This window comes from Lycium ferocissimum, chromosome 1, assembly GCF_029784015.1.
Source record: "Lycium ferocissimum isolate CSIRO_LF1 chromosome 1, AGI_CSIRO_Lferr_CH_V1, whole genome shotgun sequence".
Classification (NCBI taxonomy): Eukaryota; Viridiplantae; Streptophyta; class Magnoliopsida; order Solanales; family Solanaceae; genus Lycium; species Lycium ferocissimum.
In genome coordinates this window covers 58,411,096-58,432,829 of record NC_081342.1, presented here as the reverse complement: position 1 = coordinate 58,432,829, position 21,734 = coordinate 58,411,096, and the positions used below count along the sequence as shown (strand labels likewise).

Below are 21,734 nucleotides of genomic sequence, written 5' to 3'. Positions count from 1 at the left end.
CGGAAAGAAGGAAAGTGAGATTTTCTAAATGTCCCATATCCTCCCGCAGATAAGTACGGAGCTCATCGTACCGATCCACGAGACTCTACTAGACACGCTTTTGTATGAAAGACCGGGTAACCTAGGGCTCTGCTACCAACTTGTCACGACCCAATTTCACTAAGTTGTGCGGGCACCTACCCTTCTCACCTCGGTAGGCAAACCCTTAACTCAACATTCACAACTAATAGAAAATCGCGGAAGAAAGTAAAATAACATAAGTCTCATAATATGATATAATATAAACAAGTGCGGAAGTAAAGGAAATCCACCCCAGTATCTGGTCTGGTCATACAAGAGCATCTAAATCCGAATACTAAAAGTCTGAACAATAATACATAAGTAGTCTCAAATCATGTCTCAGAACGAAAAACAAGACATAAGTAATAAAAGAGTCTTCAAGGCCAACGGACTCCATGCTCAACCTGAAAACTCGAGTAGAAGCTGAAGAGTCGATCAGCCACGGGTCAGAGAAGTAGATCCGACCTAGTACTCTGTATTCATAAAGGAATACAGCAAGTACAGGTCAGTACAAATAACAGTACTAGTAGGCATCATCGGCCGACTAAGCATAGTTAACACAGTTCATAAAATAAAGCAACTAAACATGAGGCAATATAATCATAACTGAGTATCCGTCATCACCTATGTAAATATCTAAAACCCAATATAATAAGTCTGAGTACATCCGATCCGAACCAATCACCACAATAGAATCATCACAATCTAATCATCACAACACAATCACCACAATCTAGTCATCACAATATCTCACTCAAGTCATAATGAAATGCAGTGCAATAATGGTATGAATGCGATGCCATGCCATGCAAATGAGGTGTACACATGTACTCCGGACGGAAATATCGACGTCTCCGTAGCACAATCCAACGTGACTCATGAAGTCTAAGTGCCACCTATGCCGGATCTTTTCCCAACAGACAGACCGGACCCTGGCTAATTGCTCACAGAGGGAGTCTCACCGGTACCACCTTGGGGGACCCGCGGAGTCCATGCACTAACAACGATTCCGAGATAACATCGAAATTGGCCATGCAACAACGATGCCCGAATATAACCATCGGACATCGACCTCCTTACAATCACTCAAAAGAGTCTGTCAAATATTAGTTTCATAAATCAACGATTCCGGAATTGAACATTGGACATCGGCCTCCTCACAATCACTCAAGTAAAAGCATTTATCAAATATCAATTTCATATAAAAAACGATTCCATAATGGATCTTCGAACATCAGCCTTTTCACAATTACTCAAGTAAAATAGTTTATCAAATATCAGTTTCGCTCAATCAACGATACCGGATCATCATTGGATATCGGCCATGCATGATAAATATGAGAAATGCTTGCAATGCATATGTCAATCATCAACAATCAAGCTCAATATCATAAGTACCTCAATGGGGTACACCAACAATGCATCACATCATAATACCAACAGTGGGAATGCCAACATATATCAATTCAAGTACCAACAGTGGGTACGCCAACTTATATCGAGCACAAATACCAACAACGATATGTCAATTCTATCCAAATCAGGACAGCAAACAGAACTCGCTATTTACCAACTACACATGGCATCAAGCCATACATTCAAACAACCAAGTACACATAACGGGGTGGCTAGTTCCAACACATATCAAGACCCAACCTAAGGCAGTATCTATCCCAACTTCATACCCGAAGGTTCACATGATGTCTCCGACATCATAATCTAAATATGTGATTCACTATATGAAGTCCCACCAAAGGTAAACCATAACCTACCTGGACTGCCGAACCGAAACACCAACAAGTCACTATTTTGCCTTGCCCTTCCTCTGAAGCTCATAACCAAAGTGGTCTAAGCATAATGGAATTATACATTAGAAACCATGAAGAATGATACTAAGATTTGTATGATATCAACCAGGTCTATTTTAACCCTAAAAATTAGGGAAACGGACCCATAAGGGCAAAACGAGAAATTCACGGGCAAAATATCAAATTAAGTACTAGGTGATCATAACCCAACCACTAATTATGGATTTAACTCAAAAATTATCGCAAATCTGATTTCAAGTAAAATCCCTCCAAATTGGGTATGAACCCTAATTCTCCGAATCCGAAATTCAACGTTAAAAGTGGAATAGATGAGGTTACCAAGCTTAGATTCATCACATTTTAACATCAACATCATCAATTTATCATTTATAATCATAGGGAAAAGTCTCCCAAAATCCTCTTTCAAATTCCATTTCTAAGGGATTGAAAAGGGAAGGGGAAAATTTAAGATGATTGTGATTAAAGAGGAGTAAAGGATTAGACAAAGTTTTACCTTCGAGAATTTCTTCAATTTGACTCCAAGAAGAGTATCCCCAAGCTCCAATACCAAGATATGAAATAATGAGGGTCTAAGACTCATTTAATGGATTTAAGTTCCCGCAGTGGTGCTGTGACCGCCCCAGCGGTGCCGCCATAGTGGCCACCTAACCGCATCAGTGGTCAACCCTAAATGGCTAGGACCTCTTCAGAGGCAGGGCTACCACCCCAGGAGTGCCGCAGATGTGGTGCTGGTGCCGCCAAAGTGGCCACCAAACACCAGAACTTGGCCTAAGTTTTTCTTTTCGATCTAATTTTTTGACTATCTCTCGAGACCATTTGCTCACATACCAGATACCTAGTCCCACATAAAAATGTGCTACGAACGCACCTGTGGCCTCAAAATTTCTAATGGGGGTCTCGTTGACTGCATCAACCATCAATGCCTTAGTTCCCATTTCCCATCCGATGTCCCGAAATGCATCCGAATGCATTGGGAACCAAACCAAATGCACACACAAGTTTTAAATGACTATCCAAACCTCTCAAAATTGACAAAATTTCAAGAAAAGGTTCGTTTGCCCAAAAGTCAACTTTGTGTCAACCACTTTCACTTTAAAGCCTATATTTTTACCAAAGTTGCCCGAATCCTGTCTAGATACCTCAGGGAGTGTGTCAACGGTCCCCTTGGGTCAAAAGTGAGCTAATCAATTCCCGAAAATGGGCGAAAATGCCGAAAGAACTATAACAATCAAACAGGTCGTCACAAACACAATAATAACAATTTTGGGAAGAAAACTCTCCACTTCTACTTAATCAATGGTTCACTTTCCTTAGGAACATATTCATCCTAATTCTAGTCTCAACAATCATATTAACTCCATTTATGGGTTCGATAATCAATTTGACCCTACAAATCTGATTTTAGCCAAAGTTCTCATTTTTATTGGAACCCTAGGTCTCAACAAGAAATTTCCATCATTAAATATCCAGTTCTCATCCTAGAAAGTGATAATCTCTACTCTTAGATGATTAAATAACAATAAAAAGCAATAAACAATAACCCATTATATTCTAGGGTTTTCTTTAGTGTTTGTGTTCTACCCTTCAATTCCTATTAAGGGTCTTTTGATTGAAAGAAGAATCTAATATGAACATTAAGCGAAGAAAGTTAGTGATTAAGGCTTATCTTTGATGGAGAATAGTGCCCTAGCCTTAGAAACTCGCCTATATGCTCTTGGAAACTGTTTTGGGGGCACGAAATAACTACTTAAACTCGTCATTAGACATTAGTAGTCTTTGTTGCAATGACCAAAGTCTGGTTGCAACGGACTCGTTGCAGCGAACGGGGTCTTCGCTACAACGAACCTTGGGATTTTCCCACCCTTCATTGCAGTGAACCTAATCTTCGCTGCAACGATCTTGCTACAACGAAGAATTATCGTTACAATGAGGATTGTGACCCAGTGAGCACGAAAATTCCAATATTTTTATACTTAGTCTCTAAAAATCATTCTAAGTCACTATGAACATAAGCCAACAGACAAAACAAGTCAAAACACATCACGGAGTCACTTACAAGTCACAAAACACAACATACAACACAATTAAATTATTTAGGTCCGCTCATTTCTAGCGTCGGGAAAGTACTTGCAAGGATAGAATGGTCAAAGCACACATAACGACCAAGTGGGTCATTACATCAAATACCAAATGAACAATCGTTCGTCCTCGAATGGACAAAAGGAAAGGAAACAAGAGGAGAGGTACTTAACTCCCCGAACAGATGGGGATACTTATCACGCATATCGAATTTAGTCTCCCAAGTGGCTTCCTCATGTAACGACCCGTTTTTTCATTATAGTTCTTTTTGCATTTCCGCCACTTCCGAGCATTGATTGACTCACTTATAACTCGAGGTTGACTTTTGGGCAAAAGGACCTTTTTCGAAGTTTCGTCAACTCTGAGAGGTCTGGATGATTGTTCAGAACCTGTATGTATGATTGGTTCAGTTCCCAATGCATTTTGGTGCATTCTGAGACTTTGGATGGGAAATAAAAAGTAAGCACTAGTGGGTGACTCAGCCAACGAGACCTCCGTTGGAAATTGCGAGACCACGAGTGCGTTCGCAACATATTTTTGTATGGGTTTAGGTGGTCGGGTTGTGAGCAGATGGCCTCGGGAATAACCCGAATTTTCGATTGACTTAGAAAATTAAGGGGGAATTTGGTATCTGGTGCCCGCAACGGCGGTACCACTATGGAGGTGTGATGACCGCTGGGGCGGTTAGGAGTGATTTAAGCTTTTCCGCTATAGTGGTGTCCCAGCCGCTGTAGTGTCACCGCTGTAGCGGCACTCCCTCCGCCGTGGCGGTCACGGGCAGTGGTATTTAATTTAATGTGTCTTAGATAAGTCTTAGACCCTCATTTTATCATATCTCGATATTGGAGCTTGGGAAAGCTGTTCTTGGAGACAAATTGAGGAAATTCTTGGAGGTAAAACTTTGTCTAATCCTTTACTCCTCTCTAATCACTATCATCCTAGAATTCCCCTTCACTCTTCAATCCCCTAGAAATGGAATTTAAAGGAGGGCTTTGAGAAACTCCTCTTTAGGGATATACTTGCTAAATTGATGATATTGATACTAAAATATGATGAATCTAAGCTTAGCAACCCCATATCTTTCACTATTAACGTTGAATTTCGGATTTGGAGAATTAGGGTTCATACCCAAATTGGGGGTTTTTACTTGAAATTAGATTTAGACCAATTCTTGAGTTAAATCATTAATTAATGATTGGGTTATGATCATCTAGGACTTAATTTGGTATTTTGCCTTCGAATTTCCCATTTTAGCCTTGTGGGCCCATTTTCCCAATTTCTAGGATTAAAATGGACCTAATTGATATCATAGCAATATTAGTATCATTCTTCATGATTTCTAATATAGAGTTTTGATTATTCTTAGACTACTTTGGTTCTGAGCTTCAGAGGAAGGGCAAGGCAAAAGAGTGACTTGGTGGTGTTGCGGTTCGGCAGTCCAAGTAGGTTATAGTTTACCTCTAGTGAGACTATGCATAGTGAATCACATATTTAGAATATAATGTTGGAGACAGAATACGGACCTTCAGGTATGAAGTTGGGTTGGATATTGCCTTAGGTTGGGCCTTGTTGTGAGTTGGGACTAGCTACCCTATTATGTGTGTTTATTGTTCCATTTGATGATTTTGACGCTACGAGTAGCGGTAGATATCTGAATCTGTGTTAATATCATGACTGAGATATGATTGGTATACCATGTTGGTATTTGCATTATGATACATTGTTGACGTACCCGTTCTTTGGTACTAGTGATATCGATATGTTGTTGGCATACCATTGTTGGCATTGTGATATGATACATTGTTGGCGTACCCCCTCATGGTACTTGTGATATTGAACTTGGTTGTTGATACTTGATGTATGCATGGCACGCATTCTCACACATTCATGATGCATGGCCGATACCCGGTGATGATCCGGTATCGTTGATTGAGTAAAACTGATATTTGATAAACTTCTTACTTGAGTGATTGTAAGAGGTCGATGTCCGAAGATCCATTCTGGAATCGTTGCTTGTATGAAACTGATATTTGATAAACTCTTTTACTTGAGTGATTGTGAGAAGGCTGATATCCGAGGTTCAATTTCGGAATCATTGAGATGTACATTGCATACATTCCCTCATATTCATGATGCATGGCCGATAGCTAGTAATTATTCGGTATCGTTGATTGAGCGATTCTTTACTTGAGTGATTGTGAGAGGCCGATGACTGATGATCTATGCCGGCATCATTGTTGCATGGCTGATTCCAATGTTATCTTGGAATCGTTGTTAGTGCATGGACTCCGCGGGTCCCACAGGGTGGTACCGGTGAACTCCCCCTGTGAGCAATTAGCCAGGGTCACGTCTATCTGTTGGGCAAAGATCCGAGATGGATGGCACTTGGACTTTGCGAGTCACGCTGGGTTGTGCTACCGAGACGTCGATATTTCCGTCCGAAGTACATGTGTACATCCATTTGCATGACATTACATCTCATCCATTCTATTATTGCATTGTATTGCATTTGCTTGATGGCGATTCGTGGTGATTGATTGCGATGATTGAATTGGGTATGTATATATTCCTGACTCGGTGTACTTAGGATTAGAGGCTTGTGTAGGCGATGACGAACACTTAGTTGTGATCTTATTATCTTATACCTGTTGATTTCCTTGCTATCTGCTTATTTTCTCAATTGTGTTATCTATGCTTGGTCGGCCGATGATGCCTACCAGTACTGTTGATTGTGCTGACCAGCACTTGCTGTATTCTTTTATGAATGCAGAGTATCAGGTCGGATCTACCTCTCTGACTCGTGGCTGATTGACTCCTCGGCTTCTACTTGAGTTTTCCGGCGAGTACGGCGTCCGCTGACCTCGAAGACTCTTCTACTGCTTATGTCTTACTTTTCATTCAAGACATGATTTGAGACTATTTATGTATTTATTATTCAGACCTTAGTATTCCGATTAGATGCTCTTGTCGACCGGACAATCTTTTGGTGGATTCGATTTCCTCACTTATCTATTTAATATTATAATGTGAGACTTACGTCATTTTACTTCTTGTATTATTATTTTATTAATTTGTGAATGGTGAACTAAGAGTTCTCCTACCGAGGTGGGAAATGTAGGTGCCCTCACGACTTAGTGAAATCGGGTCGTGACACCTCAATAGGACGATTCTTCCACTGGGCCTTAACTGATGCGATTTCTTTCGACCTCAACTTACGCACATCTTATCTAATATAGCAACAGGTTCTTCTTCATAGGACAAATTCTCGTCCAACAAAACCAAGTCCCAACGAATGATATAGGACCTATCACCATGATACTTTTTCAACATAGAAACATGAAACACCGGATGAACACCGGACAACCCTGGAGGTAAAGCTAACTCATATGCTACCTCCCCCACACAATTGAGAATCTCAAACGGGCCAATAAATCTAGGACTAAGCTTAACTTTCTTTCCAAATCTCATCACACCCTTCATAGGTGAGATTTTCAACAACATTTTTTCCCCAACCATAAACTCAATATCCCTGACCTTTCGATCCGCATCCTCCTTCTGCCTACTCTGAGCTGCTTAGAGCTTTTCTTGAATCACCTAGACTTTATCTAGAGACTCTCTCAACAAATCAGTTCCCCAAGGTCTTACCTCAAATATATCAAATCACCCAATAGGTGATCGACACTTCCTCCTATAAATTGCCTCAAATGGAGCCATACCAATACTCGAATGATAGCTATTATTATAAGCGAACTCCACCAATGGTAAAAACTGGTCCCAATGACACCAAAATCAATCACACATGCTCAAAGCATGTCCTCAAGGACCTGAATAGTCCGCTCGGACTGACCGTCTGTCTGAGGGTGGAAAGTTGTGTTAAGATCTAATCGAGTACCCAATTCAGATTGCAAGGTCTTTAAAAAATACTATGTAAACTAAGGACCCTGTCAAAGATCATGGAAATTGGAACCCCATGCAGTCTAACAATCTCACAAATGTATATCTTGGCTAACTTCTCTGCATTATAAGTAAGTTGGACCGTAATAAAATATGCAGACTTAGTCAACCGATCAACAATGACCCAGATCGAATCAAACCTACCCAAGGTCTTTGGAAGACCCACCACAAACTCCAAGGCTATCCTCTCCCACTTCCATTCAGGAATGGGCATCCTCTGAAGAGTACCACTAGGTCTTCGGTGCTCATACTTAACCTGCTAACAATTTAAACACTTGGAAACATAATCAGCTATATCACGCTTCATCTTAGCCCACCAGTAATGTTGCCAAAGATCACGGTATATCTTGGTAGCACCAGGATGAATAGAATACCTAGAACTGTGGGACTCCTCTAAAATCGTCCAAATCAAGTTATCAACTCGAGGAACGTACACGCGCCCCATAATTCTCAATACGCCATTTTCATATAGAGCCTCTCGTGGGAATCAATAATGAACTCATAGGCATCCTCCGCCTCAATACCATAGAACTCTAGAGGCTTTATCTTAGTGAAACTGCAAAACAAATCATGCTCATTACCTGTCATCGCTGGTCCTCCCACTGGCCTAGGAAATAACTCAGGTCCTGGGGCCTCATCCAAATATGGAGCCACAGCTATGGCATGTTGTGCCCCTGGCGCTTGAACTGGAGCCTGAGTCGAACTACCCTTCTCGCACCCTGATTACCGATTGTTTCTGGTAACACATCTGCCTCTGCTAAACTATTCAACAGGATCAGCACTCAGACCATAACATCTTACGGCACTGGGCTAGCAATAATATTTGGCTGAGCTGGTGCTACTGCAAACTCTGCCACCTTATCTGGAATTATCTGAGGCTCAAGGCACCCGCCGCGCGTCGACCGTACGCATGAGCCCCACCCCTACCGGTGTCGCTACTACCACCGCTCTACCACGACCAGTATCCGGCCCGGCCTCTTCCATGAACTGCGGCCTAACCTCTCCCGCGAGCGGCGGCCCCAGCGGCTGGCGCAGGTACCTCATTAGCTACGGCTACTGCACCAGTCCTCACCATCTGTGAGAGAATAGAAAGAAAATTAAGATACCAATTTGAATCACCCAGATACCAATTGGAATCAAGTAGCACGAAAGAAAGAAATTAAAGTTTCCTAGTGTCCTATAGCCTCCTGAAGATAAGTACAAATGTTTCCATACCAATCCGCAGGACTCTACTAGATATGTCCTTGTATGATGAGATCAGCGAACCTAAAGCTCTGATACCAACTTTGTCACATCCCAAACAGACATGAGTGGCACCCACCCTAGTCCTATAGTGGGCGAACCATTCCATTAACCCATTATCAAGCAAATTTCAATTACTTAAATCAATTACAAAACATTACTTACAAGTAAATGATAAAAATCTACCAATAATATAAATAAATAACAAGTGTGGAAACCTAGCTATTACATCCACAAATCTGAAAGTCATCGTACAAGGACTCTAACCAATAATGTCTAAAGAGAAGAGATAACTCTGTAAAATAAACATAATATCAGGGATAAAAATAGACATCTGAAATAAAGAAAGATCTTCAGGAGGCATGGCACGGATAGGATCTCACCCTCTAATCTTGGTAATGAATAACCTCAACAAGATGCGAGGTCTGGAAGAAGTCTCTGGCTCAAAATCTGCACTCAAAAAAAGTGCAGCAAGTGTAGGTCAGTACAAACAACACGTACTAGTAGGTATCATAGGCCGACTAAGATTAGTATCATGCATACACACATAAAATAAATGGAATGGGCAGACAGGCACAACAAAAATGAAACTACAATAAATATCCTCGTACAGTCCTCACTCAGAAATCAGTCACCAATCATCAACAAGGAACTCCACTAGACAAGCCAAATGTAATGCAATAAATGATAAAAATCTCCACCACTGTACACACATACTAAATGGTAATGTTTTTCCCAAATAGAAATGACCTGCAGGGGACCCCATGGTATCGATGTACCACTTGTTCCGGAACAAACCTCAGACCATGAGCTCATAATTAGGCTACATCGTCACCCCTATCAAATGTGCCTTAAGAGATGTACATGTCCTATCCCAATCATCATCAATAAATGCCTCATAATCACAATACAAGAATAACTCAAGAATACGTACCAAGTCAACACCAATGAAGCATAATCAAATAACACAAGTCACAATAAGACTCACAGATAATCTGTTCAATGATAATATAATAGTTAGCTATCACAATTCGTCTCTAAAGGGTATGTATGAACGCCTCCCTTTCAATGGTCTCAAGAATACAATTCACGTTTATCAATCTCAACAATGAAGAATCACTTCACACAATTTAATCATATAAATAACAACGATCACCCAAACTCCATGTTCGAAGACCTAGACATGCATTTTACCATAAATTCGATGACATATGCAATCAACTGATCAAAGTCTAACTCAAGTAAATCATAACCTATCTCAAGCAGATTTGAGCAATAGAATCAGTTTGCAACAGCCTTTCCCTTTTGCAATGCCTCAGAACGTTCAAAGTCGAGAAATTATAATGCTAAGTAATGGAGTATTAACTCAATAATAATAATTTGGGGAAGACAACCCCTCCACTTCTACTCTTAATCAATGGTTCACTTTCCTTAGGAACATATTCATCCTAATTCTAGTTTCAATAATCATATAAACTCTTTTTATGGGTTATATAATCAATTCAATCCTACAAATCTAATTTTAGCCAAAGTTCTCATTTTTGTTGGAACCCTAGGTCTCAATAAGCAATTTCTATCATTGAATATCCAGTTCTCATCCTAGAAAGTGATAATCTCTACTCTTAGATGATTAAATAACAATAAACAGCAATAAACAATAGCCCATTAGTATTCTAGGGTTTTCTTTAGTGTTTGTGTTCTACCCTTCAATTCCTATTAAGGGTCTTTTGATTGAAAGAAGAATCTAAAATGAACATTAAGCGAAGAAAGTTAGTGATTAAGGCTTAACTTTGATGGAGAATAGCGCCCTAGCCTTAGAAACTCGCCTCTATGCTCTTGGAAACTGTTTTGGGGATTATGAAAAGTTTGGGCATGAAATAACTACTTAAACTCGTCATTAAACTTAAGTGATATTCGTTGCAGCGACCAAAGTCTTGCTGCAATGTACTCGTTGCAGCGAACAGGGTCTTCGCTGCAACGAACCCTGGAGAATACCTTTGATGGAGAATAGTGTCCTAGCCTAAGAAACTCGCCACTACGCTCTTGGAAACTGTTTTTGGGATAATGATAAGTGTGGGCACAAAATAACAACTTAAACTCATCATTAGACTTAAGTAGTCTTCGTTGTAGCGACCAAAGTCTCGCTGTAACTAACTCGTTCTAGCGAACGGGGTCTTCACTGCAACGAACCCTAGGATTTTCCCACCCTTTGTTGCGTGCCGAACCCGGTCTTCGCTGCAACGAGACGTTATGAACCAGTGAGCATGGAAATTCCAACATTTTTATACTTAGTCTCTCAAAATCATTCTAAGGCCCTATGAACGCAAGATAACAAACAAACCAAGTCAAAACACATCACAGAGTCACTTACAAGTCACAATACACAACATACAACACAATCAAATTATTTAGGTCCGCTCATTTCTAGCCTTAGGAAAGTACTAGCAAGGATAGAATGGTCAAAGCACGCATAACGACCAAGTGGTTCATTACAGTATCAGTAATGGCTAATCATCCTTTGGACTAGCACAGCTTGCCCATACCAGCCCAAACAAAAACAAATACATGTCTTGGCATATTAACCGAATCATCAATTATGGCTTATAGCCGAATTAACTTCTCAAGTCACCTTCTCAAAATAAAGGTATTTCAAGTCATAATCAATTTTGAAATTGATGACCAAACCATTCATTCAAATTCAAGATAAACTTGATGACACCTTTAGAAAAATAAGTTTAATCATTCACATCAGGGAAAAACATGTTCATCACTATAGCATAATTCGTATAACGTTCGATGCGGCCAAGACCCTACACGCGCATGACCTTGTTTAATTGTCATCTTTTAGTTTGAAAACAAATTCAACAAAGAACAACCACTAAACTAGGGTTTTAAACTTGTACAAACAACCAAAGTAGTATTCTGAACCATCAATCATGCTTTCACAACATAAACGTACTTCAAATAAGATTTCAAAATGTAGACATACATAAGAAAACATTTTCAAAAGTATACATACCTCAATTTCCCACTAAAAGCTAGTAAATGGGTTTTTCAGAGGTTCAAGAATCACTCTACTATCGATTAGAATGATAATGATTAGAACTTCAATGTAATTCCACTCATCTCCCCCTTCTTTTTTTTTTTTTGAAAAACTAAGGTTTTTAAGTCAATATTCATGTTCTTTCTTTCATATGATTCACCCATGGATTCTAAGCACTCGCAATAGCCCACACTAGTCTCAATCCATTTAATAAACACCATTAGAGGTCAAAGATATTACCTTTAGAGTCTAACACATCGGGACACAGCCCAGAAACTCAAACAATAAACTGGATAGATAGGGTGTCCCACAAACAAGAGTATGGGATCACTAACAAGTCTGGAAAGCATCAAGTTCTCCTACTCCGTATGCCTATCACGAACCTGCTCTTTTTGTTACCTAACATACCATAAAAAAAACAATGATATGCTTGAGTACTGGCTACTCAGCGAGTGTCTCCGGAACAATAATTAATAGAAAAATATATAAGTAATAAGTGTAATTGAAAACAATATTGAGAAACAGTTCAAAACAAATGATAACATCTCACGAGCATACATCATAATTCAATGATGGAGAAATAATCACTGTGAATCATAAGTTATTTTTCCTATCTTAAGTTCTTTCAGAAATAATTCGAAATCCAAAGATAGAGTAAGCCAATAACCTTAGTAAAATCACCTGTGAAAGCCAACTACACGAAAATTGTTACACCTTGGAAATTTTTCATTAACGTACAGTGAATAGACTAACGAAGGGCACGACGTATACAATGTTTTGATAAGTAAGAAATAGCATTTGATGATCCTAATCGAAATTTTAAAGACATTCGAAGTAAGAGAGGAAAGTGTGCCAAGAAAGACAAGGTATACGTTATGTATCGGAAGAGATTTACGAGTAACAAGTTAATGATGGCTTAATGATGTTTTGGAGAAGAGTGATAATATCCCTTAGATTGGTATTGAGGTGTTAAACAAGTGTCAAGAAGGTTCCATAAGGATTGGAGGTCAAACGAGTCCACGAGAACGAACTTCGGAAAGCTAGGCATTATACGGCCAAACATACGGGCCGTATGTTCAACCATATGTTTTGCCCAGAATGAGGGTCTTCACTGGACCAAACATACGGTCCAGAGATACGGTCAGTACAAAATATACGGACCGTATGTTGATCCGTATGTTCGCGTCGGGTCTGATTTAAAAAATGATATAAGGACCCTCTCTCTCATTTAATTCATTTCATTTCTCCTCTCCACACTTCAAGAACACTCTAGAATCCTCTCGACTCTTCATCCACAAGAACCCAAGAGAAATCTATGATCAACTTTATCAAACCAACAAAATCAAGTGTATGAAACACATTAAAGTTCATCCAAGGCAAGGAATTCCAATGGAAGTGATATAGGGTTTTGGTGCAAGAAGAGTATTTCCACTCAAGGTTTATTCTTCCATTATCTAAGGTGAGTTTTATGGTATTTTCATGTTGTTTGAGATATTGAAAAGTTGAAACACTTGGATTTTAGAAGGAAATGGGTCATGAATGTAAGAAAAGTGACATATTGAGTAGTAGTTTGGAATGAGTCATGAATATTGATATGTTGTGATTGTAAGTATGTTATGAATGACCTTTAGAACATGGGATAAGTATTATATTTGAGAAAACGCAATAGTGAACTATGACCATGATTATGGAGAAGTTGAAGTGAAATTAAGAAATATGGATAATGTAGATGAATGATGATTGTTGCTTATAATATTGTGAACGTTGTTATGGATGTTTGGGAGTTGATATGAAATATGAGGAAAGTTGTATAAACAAAGGAAATGCTGCCCAATTTTCTCTAGCATTAGTAAGCACGTTCATGTAATCGATTAGCTAATGTTAATGTGAATTCTCTTGAAGGTAGAAACGTGGGCATCGAAGGAGAATGAGCAAGCGATAAAATAGTTAACGAAAAACGTATGTGAGGCTAGTCCCTTCTTTCTAAGGCATGAATCTTATGGCATGATTTTCCCTTCTTCTCCTTGAATTTCCTACATTCCGGAGAAACTAAGAGTCTATGTTCATGAATAGCCATATGAGCTAAGAGATACATTATGAGCACGATAATGATGATGATGAGCTTAAGTCTAAAGATTCGAGAGTTCATGATATGATGTTTCTACAAAGCTAATGATGTTGTTTATTGTATATACTCACCTTATATGTTAATTCCTTCAAGGTGAGGCAGAATGCTTATAAATGCTCCATAATGGAATCGGGGGTTTACTACCTTATGTCACCCCGATAAAGTATAATTGTCTTTGAGTTTCTATGCATGCATTATGATGAGTATATGATGATGATGTTACATTTGCCTATATGGCTGGAGTAGACACCGCTAAGGCGGGGGCCGTATACACCGTGTCTAGATGGTACGTGCACACCACTAGTGGGCGGCATGAGATGGTACCCACGCGAGGCCCGGACGCGGGCTAATGATTATCACACCGTACCTATAAGGTCGGGCGCCTTATACATATATGCATACGATATGATGATGATTGTGAAGTAAGCGCATGCATTGTTTCTTTTATAATTGTGTCGCGATTCTGTGTTGCTCCTTATTTGATGCTCCCTTATTCCATTGAAGTATTATTATTGTTTATGCCTTACATACTCAGAGACAATGTTCGTACCGACGTCTCCGTTTTTGGACGCTCGTGTTCATGCCTGGTAGTACAAATGGAGGTGATCCGTACTCGTAGGAGCTATTATCGACTTGAGAGCACTCTGTTGTTCCGGAGGTGCCATTGATTTATTCTTTTGTGTATATATATGCTTTGGGCATGACGGGGTCCTGTCCCCTCCATATGTCTAGTACTCTAGTAGAGTCTCGTAGATGCGTAATTGTGGGTATTATAGTCTCACGGTTTCTCCTCATATGTATATGCACTATTTTGATTTTGATAGCCGAAGGGCTTATGTATATAAAGTAAATATGTTTCACATGAAAAATGGCTTTCCCATGAATTGAGTATAAGATTAATGAATGAATGCTTGATGTGTATGATTGGTAATGGTATGAGAGGTGCTCGATAGTTAGCCCCGGGTACCCGTCATGGCCCGTAGTCGGGTCGTGACAAATTGGTATCGAACGAGTTTCCGGTACCCTAGGAAGTTGTCTACGAGCCATGTCTAGTAGCAGTCTTGTTTATGGTGTCGCGCGCCATGCTAATAAACGAGGCTACAGGCATTTAGGAAAAATGACCATCTTTCATCTTAAGAGATCGTGCGATAGTAGCCGTGTTATAAGATTCCTCCCTAATAGTGTGTTATGATTTGTAAACGCGCCAAAGGGAAAAGCTACCGCCCGCAAAGGCAAGGTTACGATGAAAAGCGCGGGTAGAAAGAGAGCTACCAATGAATGTAGAAGAGGGTGAATCACATAATGAGGCTCCATCTAATGCCTCTCCTCTACTCGCCTATTATAGAAGAACAAGAAGCGAGCTTCGTATCCGACTCCCATGCCTCCAATTCCTCCACCGGCCACTTCGGGTCAACAAGTGACCGAGGCTATTCACTTATTGCCGCAGTTAGTTGCCGCCCAAGCACAGCGGCAGAGTTCGAGTTCAGAAGACAAGGCAGTTAGTACTAGAGCCCGTGATTTTATGAGTTTGAATCATCCGGAATTTTTCGAGTCAAAGCCGGATGAAGACCCGCAAAGTTTTATTGATGAAATATTGAGAACGTTGAGGATTATTCATGCCTTAGAAACTGAATCTGTGGAGTTGGCATCTTATAGACTCCGGGATGTGGCGGTTTTATGGTACAATAATTAGATATCATCAAGAAAAGAGAACGCGCCTCCTCCGGTTTGGCAAGAATTTGTAGATGCCTTCATCCGCCACTATTTGCCACCCGAGGTCCGCCGAGCTAGAGCGGATAGGTTCTTAAATCTAAATCAAGAAAACATGAGTGCCCGGGAATATAGCCTTCAGTTTAATTCATTGGCTAGATATGCCCCGACTATGGTGGCCGACATGGGGGATAGAGTGCACAGATTCGTGAGTGGATTAGGGCCACATTTATTTAAGGATTGTTTGACGGCTTCGTTGCAAGATAGGATGGATATTTCCCGCATTCAATCCCATGTCCAGAATTTAGAAGGACAACAGCATCCACAAAGGGGTGATCGTGATATTGATAGAGGGCAAAGCATGAGAGCCAGATCTATGGGGGCAAGTAGTGATTATCGAGGGGGATCAAGGCAGTCACATTCTAGATACTCGCCGCGGTCGGCGACTAGTGCACCTCAACGATTTACTGCAGGAGATTTGATCGCTCCTTTCATTCGGACGGGTCGAGTTCGAGGGCCCCTGTGTTCTCGATTTCGGGGAGATTATAGCCGGAGAGACCCCCCACTGCCGCGATGCGGCCCAGGTGCAGTACATTACATTCCGGACAGTGTCGCCAAGGTTCAGATGCTTGCTATGCCTATGGCCAGGTCGGGCACATAATGTGAGATTGCCCGTCGATGAGTGGTAGAGTTGGGGTTCGACCACCGGATCGTTGGCCGGTTCTTCTTCGCCGTGCCGAGCGTACTCCCGCATTCCGGTAGGCCAAGGCAGGCCGAGGTGGGAGCATCTACTTCTGGTGCCACTCGGCCCCGTATGTATGCTTTAGGCCGGGACGACGGGATCTTGAGTCCTCTGGGATGGTTGGTTACAGTACATTATCCATATTTTTCTATGATTTGTATGCATTGATAGATCCAAGTTCTACCCTATCTTATATTACTCCATATGTTGCTGGTCGTATTGAGGTGAAACCCGAGCCAATTAAACCTTTTGAAGTATCTACTCTGGTTGGTGATCCCCTGATAGCTAGACAAGTGTACAAAAATTGTGTAATTGTGGTATGCGACCGCCAGACTAAAGCTGATTTAGTGAAGCTAGAAATGTTAGATTTCGATGTGATTATGGGTATGGATTGGTTGGCCTCATGTTATGCTAATGTTGATTGCCGAATGAAAGTAGTTCGATTAGAATTTTCGGGAGAGCCCGTGCTTAAATAAAAGGGTAATACAGCATCTCCAAGGGGTAGGTTTATTTCCTACCGTAAGGCAAGAAAGATGATAGCTAAGGGCTATATTTATCACTTAGTCCGAGTTCATGACACCGAAGCAAAGTTGCCAACTTTCCAATCCGTTCCGATAGTGAATGAATTTCCGGATGTATTTCCAGATGAACTTCCAGGCCTTCCTCCGGAAAGAGAAATTGATTTCGCTATTAATGTATTGACGGACACCAAGCCTATTTCTATTCCTCCCTACCGAATGGCTCTGGCAGAATTGAAAGAGTTAAAGGCACAGTTGAAAGATTTGCTTGAGAAGGGGTTTATTAGACTCAGTTCATCACCGTGGGGAGCACCTGTCCTATTTGTAAGAAAGAAAGATGGCTCCCTATGAATGTGCATTGATTATAGGCAGTTGAATAAGGTGACGATAAAGAACAAATATCCCCTTCTGAGAATTGATGATTTATTTGTTTAACTACAAGGTGCCAAGTGGTTTTCCAAGATAGACTTGAGGTCAGGTTATCATCAAGTGAGAGTTAAAGAAGAAGATATTCCCAAAACAGCTTTTAGAACGAGATATGGCCATTATGAATTTCGGGTGATGTCATTCGGGTTAACTAATGCCCCTACAGTTGTTCATAAATTTGATGAATAATGTATTCGTGCCTCTCTGGATTTATTCGTAATAGTATTCATTGACGATATGCGGGTATATCGTACGTAATCGAACATGCAGACCATTTACGTATTGTTCTTGGAATTCTTCGAACTCGAGAATTGTATGCAAAATTTTCAAAGTGCGAGTTTTGGTCAATTCCGTGGACATTTTTGGGTCGTGTTATTTCGTATGATGGCATTCGAGTTGATACTCGAAAATTAACGCCGTGAAGACTTGGCCAAGGCCTACGATGCCTACGAAGTCCGTAGTTTTCGGGATTGGCAGTTACTATAGAACGCTCGTAGAGGGATTTTCATCTATTTCAGCCCCATTGACGAAGCTAACCAAGAAGTCAGCTAAATTTCAGTGGAATGATGCTTGTGAACGCAGCTTTCAAGAGTTGAAGGACATATTAACCTCAGCTCCAGTTTTAACACGCCCAGAAAGGCCAGATAGTTATGTTGTATATTGTGATACTTCCGGTGTTGGGTTAGGATGTGTGTTAATGCAGCATGGTAAAGTCATCGCTTATGCTTCGAGACAAGTGTTTGCGGAAACATGAAAAGAACTACCCAACTCATGATCTCGAATTGGTCAAGTTATATATGCATTAAAGATGTGGAGACATTACTTGTATGGTGTGCATGTTGATATCTATACGGACTACGCGTAGTCTTCAATACATTTTCAAATAGAAGAGTTGAATCTGCGTAGGCGGTGGTTATAATCATTGAAAGATTATGATGTGAATATTTTCTACCACCCGGAAAGGCAAAATTGCAGGCCGACGCGCTTAGCCGCCGATCGATGGGCAGCCTATGTGGAGTTCCTCTGGAGAAGAAAGGATTGATTCATGAGCTCCACCAACTAGCTAATCTTGGAGTACGTCTAGTTGATTCAGGTAGTGCAGGAATTGGTATCAATAATCCCACAGTTTCGTCCTTGAATATAGAAGTGAAAGAGCGTCAATATGAAGATCCTCAATTGAGCCATTATAGAGACACATTTCATGAAAAAGAGAAGTCTTTATTTGAAACTTCTATGGATGGAATTCTTACATACCAAGGTAGGCTATGTGTTCCGAATGTTGCAGAATTACGTCGCCGAATTCTAGAAGAAGCTCATTATTCTCGGCATTCTATTCATCCAGGAACGACAAAGATGTACCATGATCTTAAGTTAAATTATTGGTGGGATGGAATGAAGAAAGACATAGCAGAATTTGTAGCTCAATGTCCAAATTACCAGCAAGTGAAAATCGAACATCAAAAGCCAGGAGGATTATTACAAGTAATGGAGATTCCTATTTGGAAATGGGAAGTGATCAACATGGATTTTATTGTGGGGTTACCCCGCTCCTGAGGTAAATATGATTCCATATGGATGATCGTGGACAGACTCACGAAAGCAGCTCATTTTTTTCCAGTCAGAACCACATACTCAGCAGAAGATTATGCAAAATTGTATCTCAAGGAGATTTTGAGGCTTCATGGTGTTCCGATATCCATTATTACAGACAGAGGGGCACAATTTACAGCTAAGTTCTGAAAATCTTTCCAAGAAGGCTTAGGTACTCAAGTAAGCTTAGCACAGCATTTCATCCACAGACTGATGGGCAAGCCGAGCGTACCATTCAGACCTTGGAAGATATGCTACGAGCATGTGTTCTAGATTTTGGTGGTAGTTGGGATGACCACTTACCTCTAATTGAGTTTGCATACAACAATAGCTACCATTCTAGTATTCGAATGGCTCCGTATGAAGCTTTATATGGAAGGAAGTGTAGGTCTCCAATTGGATGGTTTGAAATATGAGAAGTACAACTAATAGGCCCTGAGTTGATTCAACAAGCAGTAGAAAAAGTCAAGGTGATCCGAGATCGATTATTGACAGCCCAAAGTCACCAAAAATCTTATGTGGACAACCGCCGGCGAGACTTAGAATTTCAAGTTAGTGACTGGGTATTTTTGAAGGTGTCGCCAATGAAGGGTGTGATGAAATTTGACAAGAAAGGAAAATTGAGTCCTCGATACATTGGGCCCTATAAGATTATCCGCAAGGTGGGACAAGTACCTTATGAATTGGACTTGCCTCTAGAATTTGAATCAGTCCATATCCAGTTTTCCATGTCTCAATGCTCTGCAAGTGTGTTGGAGATCCTACGAGGATTGTTCCAGTAGATGATGTTCAAGTGACAGAAAATCTAGTCTATGAAGAAGTGCCCATTGCCATATTAGACAGGTAAGTACGGAGACTTCGAAATAAGGAAGTAGCTTCAGTTAAAGTCTTGTGGTGAAATAACAACCGAGAAGAAATGACTTGGGAGGCGGAAGAGAAGATGAAATCCACATACCCGCACTTATTTCCTTCCCTCCGAAGAGATCCATGAGACATCGAGATTATGAGGTATGTATGCTTTCTTTCTATGCATATAGGCCGTGTGTGGCCAACTTATATTGCTATTGTGTTGTAGCCCTGTGAGGCAATGTTATTGTGGGCTGTTGTGACAGGATGGTAGTGCCATATTACAGGGGAAACTCTAGCGAAATTTTCATAGAATTCCCGAGTGTTTAACATTCGAGGATGAAGGTTCCAAAAATGGGAAGAAAGTTACACCTTGAAAATTTCCTGTTAACGTACAGTGAATAAAATAACGAAGGGCACGATGTATACAATGTTTTGATAAGTAAGAAATAGCATTTGATGATCCTAATCGAAATTTTAAAGACATTCGAAGTAAGAGAGGAAAGTGTGCCAAGAAAAATAAGGTATACGTTATGTACCGAAAGAGATTTACGAGTAACAAGTTAATGATGGCTTAATGATATTTTGGAGAAGAGTGATAATGTCCCTTAGATTGGTATTGAGGTGTTAAACAAGTGTCAAGAAGGTTCCATAAGGATTGGAGGTCAAACGAGTCGACGAGAACGAACTTCAAAAAGCTGGGCATTATACGGCCAAACATACTGGCCATATGTTCAATCGTATGTTTTACCCAGAATGAGGGTCTTCACTGGACAAAACATACGGTCCATAGATACGGTCAGTACAAAATATACGGACCGTATGTTGATCCATATGTTCGCGTCGGGTCTGATTTAAAAAATGATATAAGGACCCTCTCTCTCATTTAATTCATTTCATTTCTCCTCTCCACACTTCAAGAACACTCTAGAATCCTCTCGACTATTCATCCACAAGAACCCAAGAGAAATCTATGATCAACTTCATCAAACCAACAAAATCAAGTGTATGAAACACATTAAAGTTCATCCAAGCCAAGGAATTCCAATGGAAGTGAACTAGGGTTTTGGTGTAAGAAGAGTATTTCCACTCAAGGATTATTATTCCATTATCTAAGGTGAGTTTTATGGTATTTTCATGTTGTTTGAGGTATTGAAAAGTTGAAACACTTGGATTGTAGAAGGAAATAGGAAATGGGTCATGAATGTAAGAATAGTGACATATTGAGTAGTAGTTTGGAATGAGTCATGAATATTGATATATTGTGATTGTAAGTATGTTATGAATGACCTTTAGAACATGGGATAAGTATTATATGTGAGAAAACGCAATAGTGAACTATGACCATGATTATGGAGAAGTTGAAGTGAAATTAAGATATATGGATAATGTAGATGAATGATGATTGTTGCTTATAATATTGTGAACGTTGTTATGGATGTTTGGGAGTTGATATGTAATATGAGGAAAGTTGTATAAACAAAGGAAATGCTACCCAATTTTCTCTAGCATTAGTAAGCACGTTCATGTAATCGATTAGCTAATGTTAATGCGAATTATCTTGAAG

General features: G+C 40.2%; 1 long non-coding RNA gene across 1 annotated transcript in view; it reads right to left on the bottom strand.

The window, feature by feature from the left end:
* Positions 1-261: 261 nt before the first annotated feature.
* LOC132056144 (uncharacterized) overlaps positions 262-21,734 on the bottom strand; it is a 42,138-nt gene continuing 20,665 nt past the window's right edge. Inside the window, exon 2 of the long non-coding RNA XR_009414725.1 lies at positions 262-533. This is a non-coding gene — a long non-coding RNA (uncharacterized LOC132056144). The remainder of the gene's footprint in view (positions 534-21,734) is intronic.